Source organism: Portunus trituberculatus, chromosome 4 (genome assembly GCF_017591435.1).
Source record: "Portunus trituberculatus isolate SZX2019 chromosome 4, ASM1759143v1, whole genome shotgun sequence".
Classification (NCBI taxonomy): domain Eukaryota; kingdom Metazoa; phylum Arthropoda; class Malacostraca; order Decapoda; family Portunidae; genus Portunus; species Portunus trituberculatus.
In genome coordinates this window covers 2972571-2977570 of record NC_059258.1, presented here as the reverse complement: position 1 = coordinate 2977570, position 5000 = coordinate 2972571, and the positions used below count along the sequence as shown (strand labels likewise).

Sequence of the window (5000 nt, the reverse complement as noted above, 5' to 3'; positions counted from 1 at the left end):
GTGTTCTTAAGATAAGTTTTTGTGTTGTTAGTTAAGCTTTTGTGTTAAGATAAGGTTTTGTGTTAAGATAAGCTTTTTGTGTTGTTAATAAAGCTTTTGTTGTGTTGTTAGTTAAGCTTTTGATGTGTTGTTAGTTACGCTTCTGTGTTGTTAGGTAAGGTTTTGTGTTAAGATTAGCTTTTATGTTAGTTAAGCTTTTGTGTTAAGATAAGCTTTCGTGTTCTTAAGATAAGTTTTTGTTGTTAAACTTTTGTGTTGTTAGTTGAGCTTTTGTTGTTAGGTAAGGTTTTGTGTTAAGATAAGCTTTTGTGTTAGTTAAGCTTTTGTGTTAAGATAAGCTTTTGTGTTCTTAAGATAAGTTTTTGTGTTAGTTAAGCTTTTGTGTTGTTAGTTAGCTTTTGTTTTGTAAGTTAAGCTTTTGTGTTAAGATAAGCATTTGTGTTGTTAAAATAAGCTTTTTGTGTTGTTAATAAAGCTTTTGTGTTGTTACTTAAGCTTTTATGTTTTTAGTTAAGCTTTTGTTTTGTTAAGCTTTTGTTTTGTTAGTTAAGCTTTTGTTGTATTTTGTCATTAAAGCTTTTGTTGTGTTGCTGCCAGTTAAGCTTTTCGTTTCATTATGTTACCAGTTAAGCTTTTCGTTCCATTATGTTGCCAGTTAAGCTTTTGTTATTGTTTTGTTGTCAGTTAAGCTTTGGTTGCCTTGCTTTGCTAGTTAAGCTTTCGTCTTGTGTTGACAATAAAGCTGTTGTTGTATTGTGTGTTGTCAGACAAGCTTTTGTTCCATTAGTGTTGTCAATAAAGCTTTTGTCTTGTGTTGTCAGTAAAGCTTTTGTTTTGTGTTGGCAGTTAAGCTTTTGTTGTTGGTGACATAGAGGATGACTCACATTTATCTTTACTATCTTACTATCACAACTATCCTTATCTTACTATCATCACAATAATCATCATTCTTATTATTACTATTCCTATTACTATCATCACTATTACCACTATTCTTATTATTACTCTATTCCTATACCTATCATCATAATCATCACTATCTTATCACTATCATCCTATCTTCGGTATTCTCAGGTGCGGGAGTGACACCTGGAAACTGCTCGCTCACCTGACTCATTAAGTGGTAAACTGGCGGGACCTTGTGAGAAGCAGGTGGCATTAATGAACAGTGTTGCCAGGTAAGTGTTTGAGGTGTTGAGGTGGTCATTGTCTGTCTGTCTCTCTCTCTCTCTCTCTCTCTCTCTCTCTCTCTCTCTCTCTGTTTATTCCATTTTATCATTTTTTTCCCTTTTCTAGATTATTCATAACTTTTTTCTTGTCTAACTTGGATTAAATTATGTGAAAACCATCTCTCTCTCTCTCTCTCTCTCTCTCTCTCTCTCTCTCTCATATCCTGTATTTATTTTTCTACCTGTTCTTCTTTCATTTTATCATATTTTCTTCCGTTTTTCGTTTTCTTGACTCGAATTACTTAATGTGAAAATTCTCTCCTCTCCTCTCTCTCTCTCTCTCTCTCTCTCTCTCTCTCTCTCTCTCTCTCTCTCCTCGTACCTGTCCGTCTAGCTAATGAACCAATGCAACACCTGGACAGCACACATCACTCACCAAATGAACTGATCACACCTGCCTTACCTAATGATTGAGCTTGGTGGTGGTGGTGGTGGTGGTGGTGGTGGTGAGACAATGGTGAAAGTAATTATAATCTACACCAGAACGTCAAGATTAATAGATACACGTGAGGAGAGTGGTGATGAAAAGTAAGAAAGAAGAGAAGGAAGATTAAAGATGAGGAAATGATTGAAGGGGTGAAAAAATAAAGAAAGAAATGAATGAGAGAAAAGTGAATAAGAAGAAAAGGAAGATAAAAGATTAGAAACATTTTGATAAAGGGGAAAAGAATAGAAATGATTAAAAGGGTAGAAAAATATAAGGAAAGAAATAAATCTGATAAAAGTAAGAAAAGAAAGAAGAAGAGAAGGAAGATAAAGATTACGAAAATTTTTGATAAAGGAGAAAGAGGAAAATTTTTGATATAGGAGAAAGAGGAAAATGATTGAAAAGGTAAAAAAAAAAGAAAGGAGAAAAATAAATGAGAGAAAAATTGACTGGTGATGAAAAGTGAGAAGAAAGTAGAAAGAAAATAAAAAGTTGCGAAAATAGGAGAGAGAGAAAAGAAAAATAATTAAAATGGAGGAAAAATGAAAGGAAAAAATAAATAGTTGTTAGTAGTAGTTGTTGGTGGTGGTGGAAATGGTGGTGGTTGTGGTGATGGTTGTGGTTGTGGTGATGGTGGTGGTGTAGAAGCTAAAGAAAATTAATAATCAAACGAGGAAAAGACGAAATAAAGTGTTTTCCTTAATCAAATAAGAAAAGAAGGAAAATATGATGGGGAAAGTATGGGAAAGTAAGAAAAATACAGGAAATTGACAAGAAATAAAGGAAAATAAGAAAAGGACGAATGAAAGAAAGTAGGAGTATTGAAATAGGAGGGAAAACAATGAAAAGAAGAAAAAAAAAGTAGAAATAATGAAAAGGAAAAGCAAGACAAAAAGGTAAACTAGAAAAAAGTAGAGGAAAAGACACAGAAAAGGATGAAAAAGTAGGAAAAGAAGTAATAGAGAAAAAAAAACCGAAAAACTGTAGCAGAGAGAGAGAGAGAGAGAGAGAGAGAGAGAGAGAGAGAGAGAGAGAGAGAGAGAGAGAGAGCAAGAGGGAGAGCAAGCCATCACAACCTCGTTATAGTAATTGTCCAGTAGAATTGACTAAACTCCAAATACAGACAGACTAATTTTTGCCATTAATTATTGTGTGTGTGTGTGTGTGTGTGTGTGTGTGTGTGTGTGTGTGTGTGTGTGTGTGTGTGTGTGTGTGTGTGTGAATTTTCCGTTGCAGTTTTATATAAGGATTGGAAAGGACATGTTGTGTGTGTGTGTGTTAAATGTCTGTACCTGTTTGGGTGAATTTGAGTATCATATTTTGTACAACACACACACACACACACACACACACACACACACACACACACACACACACACACCAATTTCTCCCTACTGCTGTTTTCCATTAAGCAATTTCTTTCTCTCACTTCAATTGGTCTTTTTCTGTCTTTCAATTTACTTCCATTTACGCCACACTGATCGCTAGCACCTCTCTCTCTCTCTCTCTCTCTCTCTCTCTCTCTCTCTCTCTCTCTCTCTCTGTGGTTTTCATGTTTTTTTTCTTTTCATCTTGTTACTCTTTTTCTTCTTCTCCTTCGTTTCTTCCGCCCTTCCTCTCTTCCATCTTTCATCCTTCCTTTCGTTCTTCATTCCTGTCTTCATCAATCTTGTCCTTCTTCGACTTTCTCTTCTCCTTTTCTTCCTTCTTCTTTATCGTCTTTTTTTGTCCTTCCTTCCTTCCTTCTATCCTTCTCTCTCTTTTCTTATCGTTTTTTCTGAATTTGTGTCTTTTTCTACATTTTATCATTCCTTCCTTTCTTCTTTTTCGTTCTTTTTTTCTTCTTCCTTCCTTCCTTCTTCTATTTTCTCATGTCCTACGCAATTTTCTATCTATTATCACACTGACTCCTTCATCTTATGCCCAGTAGTCACTATTCGCCTTTCTTGCCTCCTCCTCCTCCTCCTCCTCCTCCTCCTCCTCCTCCTCCTCCTCTTCCTTCACCACCACCACCTCCTTTTATGCTCCAGTGTCCTCCAAGTCTTCCTTTCAACCCTTTCCTAACTTATCTCCACTCTTTTGTTACGGTACGTTACGTCAGTTTACGTTCCGTTGGGTTACGTTCCGTTGGGTTACGTTACGTTGGATTACGTTACGTTGGATGTACTTAATGGGTGTAATTATTTTGAATAGAAAAAATGAATAGAATAAATCAAACAAAACGGTAATTGAAAGAAGGGAATAGAGAGAGAGAGAGAGAGAGAGAGAGAGAGAGAGAGAGAGAGAGAGAGAGAGAGAGATTAATAAAAAAATAAATGAAAAGAATGAAAGGTTAAGTTAGTTTAGTTTTTTTTTTTTTTAGCTAACTACAATTACAAGTTTATTTTATTCTTATTCCTATCTTTATCAATTCTCTTAAGTCAGTTTACCTTTTCTTAACATTTTCTTTTATTTTCCCAACTATTTCCTTATTTGTGTATTTTTTCCTCTTATTCCAATCTTTATCAATTCTCTTAAGTCAGTTTATCTTTTGTGTACATTTTCTTTTCATTTTTCCACTATTCCTGTATTTTCTTCGTGTTATCAGTTATTCCCTTTTACTTGCGTTATCTACATCTTTCTCTTTCCTTACAGTTCTGTTATCCATTTTTCTCTGTCTCTTTTTCTCTTTGCCTTTTTTCTTTATCTTCTTAATCTTTCCATCGTTCGTTTCTTTTTCAATCTGCTTTTATTTCGTCTCTTCCATTATTTATCAGCGTCTATCCTTCTTCTCTTTCGGTTCCTTGTTATTCCTTTCTTCTTATCTACATCTTATTAGTTCTCTAAGTCAATTTATCTTGTTTTCGTGATTATTTTTTCATTTTCTCACTTCCAGTTATCAGTTATCTACTTAATTCTCTTTCCTTCCAGTTCTGTTATCCATTTTTCTCTTTCTCTTCTTCTTTATCTTATTTTCTATTCTTGCCATTGTTCGTTTCTTTTTCAATCTGTATCTGTCTCTTTTTATTTCGTCTCTTCCATTATTTATCAGCGTTTATCCCTCTTCTCTTTCGGTTCCTTGTTAATCTTCATTTTTGTCTCCTTATATTTTCGTTCGCTCTCCGCTGTTGAATGAAAGAAAATGAGAAAAAATGAAAAATATTGGTTCTCTTTGCATTGTTTAAGAGGAATGAATAAGAAATTCTCTCATCTTTTTTTTTCTTTTTTTTTTCTTCTTTTCTCTATTTTATCATGTACTTTTGTTTTTCTTCTTTATTTCGTTCGTTTCTTATTTTTTTTATTTAGTTTTGTTCTTTTCTCTTTTTTCTTCATTTCTTTCGTTTATTTTTTTCTTTTCCTTCTTT

The 5000-nt window shown here is 33.9% G+C and overlaps 1 long non-coding RNA gene across 4 annotated transcripts in view; it reads left to right on the top strand.

The window, feature by feature from the left end:
• LOC123512783 overlaps positions 1–5000 on the top strand; it is an 80782-nt gene that overhangs the window by 62267 nt on the left and 13515 nt on the right. For all 4 annotated transcript variants that reach the window (XR_006677184.1, XR_006677186.1, XR_006677183.1 and 1 more), the window contains one exon: positions 1075–1178. This is a non-coding gene — a long non-coding RNA (uncharacterized LOC123512783). The remainder of the gene's footprint in view (positions 1–1074; positions 1179–5000) is intronic.